The sequence below is a fragment of the Alligator sinensis genome, unplaced genomic scaffold, assembly GCF_000455745.1.
Source record: "Alligator sinensis unplaced genomic scaffold, ASM45574v1 scaffold825_1, whole genome shotgun sequence".
NCBI classification, from domain to species: Eukaryota; Metazoa; Chordata; order Crocodylia; family Alligatoridae; genus Alligator; species Alligator sinensis.
The window spans coordinates 119,994-128,183 of NW_005843420.1; the positions used below are offsets into that span (position 1 = coordinate 119,994).

The 8,190-nt window shown below is 50.0% G+C and overlaps 1 protein-coding gene across 5 annotated transcripts in view; it reads left to right on the plus strand.

The window, feature by feature from the left end:
* MGAT1 (mannosyl (alpha-1,3-)-glycoprotein beta-1,2-N-acetylglucosaminyltransferase) overlaps positions 1 to 8,190 on the plus strand; it is a 26,926-nt gene that overhangs the window by 13,847 nt on the left and 4,889 nt on the right. The window contains exon 1 of one of the 5 annotated variants that reach the window (XM_025195171.1): positions 7 to 548. The exons of 3 other annotated variants lie outside the window; for them this stretch is intronic. The gene's annotated coding sequence lies outside the window, so the exon portion shown is untranslated. Of the gene's footprint in view, positions 1 to 6; positions 549 to 8,190 lie in introns of those variants that run through there. One more of the 5 variants, XM_006038644.3, reaches the window with a different exon arrangement.

Genomic DNA, 8,190 nt, shown 5'->3' on the forward strand with positions numbered 1-8,190 from the left:
CCCGTCCCCTCCACCCTGCCCTCCTGACTTGCCTAGAGCTGAGCTCTGGAGAACTCCTGCTATTCCCCCCTCCCTCCCGCCTTCCCCTGCGGCTGGAAATCGGATACCAGGGAGAGAGACTCAAGCGATTAGAGCCATTGGAGAGAGAAGAGTTTATAATGCTGGACTTGGGTCATTCGCCTTGTTGAACAGTGACTGGCACCAAGAGAGGCAAGGAAGGGAGGTGGGAGAACCGGGACAGAGCCCAAGTGTCTGACAGCGGGGTCCTCCGACCAGACTTGTATCACGGGCACAGAAAGAGACTGTCTCTCAAACTGAAGTTGGAAGCCGGGCTTGACATTCAGCTGAGGACAGAGAGAGATTGAGAGAGGGAGACCCACTCGGCTTATCTGGAATCCAGACGACCGCCTGCCTTGATACCCGACAAAACGGGACCCACGTAGGGGAACGCAGTGCCCCTGTCCCAACATGTTGTCATGATGGAGAGAGGACAGCAACTTTGGTATGGAGGAAACTTTCTAAGTACACCTAACTTTTTCCCTGTACAGGTGAGGAGAGCCAAGAACGTCAGGGGCAGACTGGGAGGTCTGAAGGACTTGTAGCCTTTGGTTGCTTAAAAAATGTGCCTGTGTGTGTGCAAGGTCACGTCTGTTCCTGTGCAATTGTGATAACGTCCCTGTGCCTGCGATTAGGTTGTACTGTCGTTCGTACAGTGGTGGTGTTCTCAGTTTGGACTGTTAAACGGCTCCGTTGTGTCGGGTGCTGCACAGACCCACAGAGAGAAGTCCTTGCCCTAGCTGAGATCAGGGCCCTGTTTACCAGCCTCACACTGCAGTCTCTAACCCTTTGGCACTTCCCATGTAAATAGATGGGGGAGAAACAATCATTGCTTCTTCCTGAGAAGTATTAGGGTCACAGTATGGAGTGTTTTCCCTCCTACCTCTCTGGCTGGTGCTTTTCCTATCCCGGGAAGATTTGGCACCGGAGGAAAAGCTTAGGGCTCTGGAAAGCTAGTCAAGGCTGTGAAAAGCAGCTGCAGATTAAGATTCAAATGACAGTATAGTCGATACGTGGGTCTGCCTCACTACGTGGCTAGTCCGGGTGCTGTTGAAGTCTGGCTGGGCTCGTACGCTGCCCATCCTTCAGGCCCAACGCTGCCTCGGGGTCTCTTCAGTGCCACCCTCTCTTCTGTGCCCGGTGCTGCCGTGGCGTATGTGGTGGTGGTGGTGCTTTGGCTGGACACAGCTGTGTCTAAACTGCAAAGGTGAGTGTATGAGGAATGCAACTCCCTAGATGACTGATTATCAGGCCTATGATAAATGATCACAAGTCCCCTCTGTTCTTATTCTCTCAAGAGGATTTTTTTCACCAGCATTACTTGCCATCTAAACTTGTAGATAAAGGTGTCAATGCAAATTCCAGCAAGGTTTGAGGTTCTTTATAGTTCTTCTGGCTTTTTGCCATCTTGCTCAGGGCTTTGACTTACCTTAACTGCCTTCTTGGTGGGTGTAACCTGGTTTATAACGTAGCCTGGGGGCTCCATTCTTCTTTCTTGCTGTCTCAGACAAATTACAAACCAGTCCAACAAACTTTTTCCCTCCCAGCATGGGGTTGCTCTGCCCCAAAGGGGAAGTCCACCAGCCTACTGTATGCTAATGAAGAGGTTGGGAGACTGCCTGTGAAGAACTGGGAGACCTGAGCAGCTTGGGCAGACTTTCAGGGAATAGTTTCATGGGGGAACTGAATAGTTTCACTAAAATAATCTTACAATTAAAAAGACTGACGTAGCAGATGGGGGTTTAATTCCCTGCTCTTTCACAGACTCTCTTGGTTGAATTGTATATGGCGTCTATACTGCCTCCAAACTGCTGGGGAGCACTGCTACAAAGCATGCTTAACTCGCTCTCTACACGTCCCCTCTCCTTAAAACGAGGCAGCAAAGCTGCCTCAAAGTGACCTTGAGCATGTGCCCAGCACCACTCTCAGGTTCTTTGACTTGGACTTGTTTGTTGGCATGAGTCCTGTACACCTACATTGCTTCATTTCCAGGATTTGACGCACACAGAAGAGGTGAGAGCTTGTAGCATGCTTAACAGTGGTGCGCCAGGGTAGGGGGAGAGGCAGAGGGACCCAAATGTTGTTCGGTGTATTTATCAAGAGCATCTAGAAGCCCCTGACCTAGACTTGAGGTCCTGTGGTGCCAGGTGCTCTATAAGCACACAATCTCATGAGGTCTGATAAGGACAAGTACAAAGTCCTGCACTTAGGACAGGACAGTCCTATGTACCAGTACAGGCTGGGGGCTGACTGGCTGGGTAGCAGCTCTGCAGAAAAGGACCTGGGGGTTATAGTGGACAGTAAGTTGAATGTAAGCTGGCAGTGTGCCCTTGTTGCCAAGAAGGCTAACGGTATGGGTCTCACTGGTAGGCGTGTTGCCAGCAGATTAGAGGGGAAGAATCGCTTCCCTTATTTAGCACTGGTGAGGCCACATCTGGAGTACTGTGCCCAGTTTTGGGTCCCCCACTACAGAAAGGATGTGGACAAATTGACGAGAGTTCAACAGAGGGCAATGAAAATAGTTGGGGGCTGAGAGACATGACTTTTGAGGGGGGGCTTATTTAGTCTGGAAAAGAGAAGACTGAGAGGGGATTTAATAGTAGCTTTCAACTCCCTGAAGGGGGGGGCCGGACGAGGATGGAGCTGGACTGTTCTCCATGGTGACAGATGACAGAACAAGGAGCAATGGGCTCAAGGTGCAGCAAGGGAAGTTTAGGTTAGGTATTAGGAAGAACTTTCTCACTAGGAGGATAGTAAAACACTGGAACAGGTTACCCAGAGAGCTGGTAGACTCCATCCTTAGAGGTTTTTAAGATCCAGGTAGACAAAGCCTTGTTTGGGATGATGTAGTTGGGGCTGGTCCTGTTTTGTACTGGGGGTTGGACTAGATGTGCCTGCCAGAGGTCCCTTCCAACCCTCATTTTTCTATGATTCTCTGAAAAGACATTCCCTGATGCAAAGAGCTGATCTCATCAAGCTGCAGGGGCAGGGGTGGGGTCAGCACAGCTGTGCTCTCAGTGCACAGGGCCCCAGACTTGATCCCTCTCATTGTGAGTACTGCAAGAAAGCCCAGCCCCTGTGCAGCGCTGAGCCCGAGTCGTGCCTCAACCACCCACACCCTTCCCGGATCTGTACTTAATTTGAATAAACCGTAAAGGGAATTCTTGCTTGCACATGCTTGCTCTCTCTCTCCTTTTTTTTTTTTTTTTTTTTTAACTCTTTGAACCACAGCCAGTTAATACACGTGGTTTTTATTTGAGCAAACCCTTCCCATCCCTGTGCAGCACAGATCTCTGGGACAGGAGTGTTTGGAGCCCACCACAGAGGAGGCGCAACTGTGTTAACTCTCTGAATGCTGAGAGGCAGTAAAGGAACAACCCTTTCTCCTGACAGTGGGGCCACAAAGACTTGGCTGTTTCTTAGAAGGAGTTCTTCTTTCTAGCTCCATCTCCTTGATGTGTGTGACCCTTTGGTTGCTACTTCTCCCATCTGGCTGCATAATCTCGGTGCATCCCTGCTTTGATCCACCAAAGGTTGGGTCTGGGGCTAGAAGCTGGTATCAGGGAGAAGGGTGCATGACCACAGAGTGTGCTAGCTTGTGTGGGGATGGAGAGCTGGGAGGACTTCTGGCAGTAGGGGAGGCAAGTCAGATGGTGAGGGGAACAGCAGGATTGCCTGCCTCTTTTTGGCTTTACTTTTTCCAGCTGTGGCAACTCCTGCAGTGGTTTTTGCTGAGCAGTGGAGAAATCTAGAGAGGAACTGAGAATCCAGAGGAAATCCAGCAGGCCTTCCTGTCGCTGGCCTGTCTGACTCGGCTCCACACAAACCCCCATGCTTCAACTGGGATTTAATTCCAAGACCCTTAGCTTGGGGGATTACTAAAGACCCCCTGAGTCAGTGTGAACTGTGGCATCCTGACCCATATCACATTTGGGAAGTTCTTGATTCTGACGTCTGTGTCCCTGCTTTCTTTCTGACACACGTATTTCTGCTTCCTTTAAATCCAGCTCTCCCGCACACTGTCATTATATCTCTTCACTTCCTTCCCCAAGCTGATATGGTGTCACGCTGCTGCCTGGTTGCTCAGCAGAGGCATTTTGGCAGATAAATGAGTCAATCCTTTAGGCTAACTCCAGGATCAGCAATCTTGCCAGTGTGGTCAGCTGCCTGTGGTTATGCTCATCACCGATTCTCAACCCCTCTGCAGCAAGGGTAAAAGCAGACACAGCAGGCTCTGCACCAAAGGGGAATACTGGGCACGTCTACAGGAGACACTATAGTGCAGTCATAGTGAGCTACCACACAGTAGCACCTAAAAATAACTGTGCGGCGATGATACTGCACAGTCCATCACTTTTGTAGATGCAGCCACTGTGGAAGAGATGGGTGGCGCAACACATCTCCACGCCACCATTTTCAGCACACCTCCTTCCCCCTGCCAGATGCATCCCACCAGCTGTAGGCTGAATGTTAATCCTTGCCAAAATGACCCATTTGCTGCTTCCTCGGTGTTTCGCTCATGAGGCCTCTGGGGATGCTATTGGAAGGAGAGGATTGAAACCAGCTTGGATGCGACTCCTCTCCATCCACATTTCACCCACCTCTTTAACCAACTTGGTGGCTCTGATCAAACTTATTTGGCCATAACCTTGAAAACTGTCACCCCTTGAAGTGCAAGGGGGACCTAGGTTATCTGAGGCAGGTTGGGTAGTGATCAAACTTTTATCCGGGATGATAAATCCGAAACATCCAACTTCTTCAGTGCCTTTTTTACTGCTGTATCAGGCCTTGCTTTTGTTCTGTTGAATGGCTGGAGCTGTCTGAACTACTCTCCTGTTACCTTTCCCATCCACCTACCAGAGGTCAGCTCCACTAGACCGAAAGATCCCCTTGAATGTTAATGCTGAGCTGCCTCTCTGCTTTGAATCTTCATCTGAGTGCTGGGGAGCTGCAGTTGTTGGTGAATCCCAGGTGGAGGCAATAGTACCTGGTGTCAGAGAAGGAGAGGAGATGGTACCTGGTATCTGAGAGAGGAAGAGGACTCTTTTCTGCACAGATGGATGGCAAGATTTCTCTGGTAGTCACGGAAAGAGTTAAAAGGGTTACATTCAATGAGGCTGATGGGGCCTTGGCTGAGAGGTGGCTCACTGTGTTTGCAGGTTGTGAAATCCAAGTTGGAGTGACCCAGAAGTTAGGCAGCCTACCCACAATGCAGCACTCTCCCTGTCCTTGGCTCCACTCCTAAAACAATCCTGGAGCTAGGGGCTGTTGTCTGAATTTTTCAGCTTGTTGCCAAATTCCCAATGTGACTTTTAGCCCGTTAGTAAATGAGCCTCAGATACGCAAACACAATTAGCTGGGCTTGTGGCTGAGTGGGACCTACAGAGCCAGGGTCCAGCACCGCATAACACTAGTACTCTTTTCCCCACACCTTACCTGTAAGGGGCTGCCCTCTTTAATTTCCCTTTCTTTGCCCCCGCACCTGGGCCAGGGTAGGCTGTAGCTGCGAATTGCCCTTATGGGGGCAGAAGCTTCCATCCTCCTAAACCCAGCCACGGCACATACTGTGTTTCTGACTGTTGTCTAACACAGTGGTTTTCCACCATTTTCTTCACTTGCAGACCCCTAAAAAACATTGAATGGAGGTGCAGACCCCTTTGAATAGTAAGTGTGGGTATTCATGTACTTTTGATCATAGTCATCTTACACAGACCCCTTAGACAGAGTCTGCAGACCCCCAGGGGTCCATGACCACAGATTGAAAACCGCTGATCTAACATGTAATGTACCCCACCTTTATTCTAGTTAAGGATCACTGTGCAACAGCCAGTGGGGTCAGCATCCTCCCTCATTTGGATACTAGGGGGGGCACTTTCACCCCACAAACACTCAAGTGCCCAGTAGCCCTGGGGCATTCAGTTTTGAATACTACTGCTTTGGATGCCTGTTTCTCCTCTTCTCCCCCCACCTCCACTTTGCTGGATTGGACTTCTAGCCCCGCAGCCCCACGTAGTCTCCCTGCTCTCCCATATCTGCATTCTGACATTGGGAAGAAAAATGTGTCCATCTCAAAACCTAGCAGATCTATCCTGTTGCTTGTAGTGTCAGAAGCCACAATTTTCTCTGGCCGTCCTGCAATTCTGCTTGCTTGTCTTTCCTGCTTCCTCCAGCCACCTGTTGCTCCAAGACTGTCTATACTTGTATGTCCAGGGAAGGAGCTTAAGCCCTCTCGGGGTTTGAGGAAGATAGTTGGAAGGAAGGGGCAGAGGGCAGAAGGAGGGGTTTCTCAGCAGAGTCGGCAGGTGCAGCTTTCTCTGTGCGAGGCAGGAAGAATGTGTCTTTCTACTCCGAAGAGAAACTGGAGTTGCTTCCTTGAGCTCAGATGCTGCATTATAAAAAGCTTGCTCATCTGAACAGGCTGCAGGAAAAATGTAATTGGAGTGGTGTGGGGCCTGTTTAGGTTGGTATCCTTTGCCTCCTTTTATCCCACCCGAGGGCCCCTCAATCCTGCTACTTTCGTCCTGTGCCTTATCCGGTACCAGTGCTAGAGATATTCAGATCGGTTGGTCAATGGAACCCCAAAGCAGTTCCACAGTTTCGGTTCCTCTTTTATTTTTTCTCGGTTCCTCTTTCTGGCCTTGGTTGACTTCCCTCTCTCTTTGTGCTCAGCCAACACGGCCCGTCCTCAGACCTCTCCAGCACTTCCCCAGCAAGCCCCCGTTACCTTTTCCTCTGTTGGGATTCCATAACACCCAGTCTGAATGTCAGTGAGTCTTGGCCATGCCCTTCTCGCCTCTTCCCCTAGGATCCTAGACACGTGCTTGAACGAATCCAACTGGTCCGTTGACTTAAGAAGCTAATCTCTCAGGGGGCCTGCTGATCAGACCAGATGGATGTCATGCCTGCATCCCTCTGAGCACCAAGGGATCTCAGCTGGCCCTGGGTCCTCACCCCATGACTTCCCTGCTTTGGCAGGCAGGCCTTGCAGCCATTATTCTAAGCTGTTTTCAAGCTCTCCTTTTCAGACAAAACTCAAGAATCTTCCTGTGGCACCTCAGCCCAAGGCTCGAGCTAAGCAGGATTGGGCTTGGGTCACTGCAGGGAAAGCACCATAGCAAATAGCAAAATAGGCCTGGAAGGGTACTAAGGATTCAGGTCCAGCCTTCAGCTCAAGATGGGATCTTCTCTGTCTAAACCATCCCAGACAGGTGTCCATTACCACCTCTCTAACTAGCTTGTTCCAATGTTTGCCCACCTCCTTAGTGAGAGAGTTCTTCCTACTCTGCTGCCTAAATTTTCCAGTGGGAGAGGGGTGTTTTTGGAGGAAAATCTGAGAGCGTGGTTCAAGAAGTAACATGGTTTCCTCTGAATTGGTGCTGACCCCTCTTTCTCAGTATGGTGGGAAAGGGGGGGGAAGGGGGGGTGCCGACTCGATAGAGAGGTGCTCTTCTCTCCAAGTGTTGACCTGAGCCTAGCAGTTTTAGGGACAAAAACAGTCTCTCTTTACTCTTTTTAATGGGTCCTAAACTGTTGCTCCACAGCTGTCAATTGGCTGACAGCCCCCCCAAATTTCAGTACAAGGTGAGTGATTGCTATACAGTGTTACAGTGTGGCTGTTTACCCAACTGCTGTATGCAAGAGGTAGCATCTCCGCACTGCCTATACAATGTTGGCGTATGGCTGTTAAACATACCGCTTGCCCCTCCGCACCACATACACACACAGGCTACACCAAAGGCACTGCATCAGTATTGAGGAGAAGGGATGGCTACCTGGCCCAGTAGTGTTGATCTAACTGTAAACTACTGAAACATCCTAGAGGCAAGGAGTCAAAATGAGGACTTGAGCCTTGACAGTGACCATCTCCTTTGTGCACAAGGCTGATAGCATTTCACCACACCTAAACCCTAACTGATTACGTGCATGCAGGTCTGTTGGGTTAAATATAGGACTAGGTGGAGGAGGATTAATGAAGTTACTGATGCAGCAACTAAACAAGGAGGATTATGGGCTTCAGCATTGCTGCATATGTCTAATGCCTCTGGAACCAGTAGGATCTGGACGGATGTCAGTGCTGTGATTTGAGGGGTCTGGTGTAGTGCAGCCAGGTGAGGGCAAGAGATTTGCTTCCAG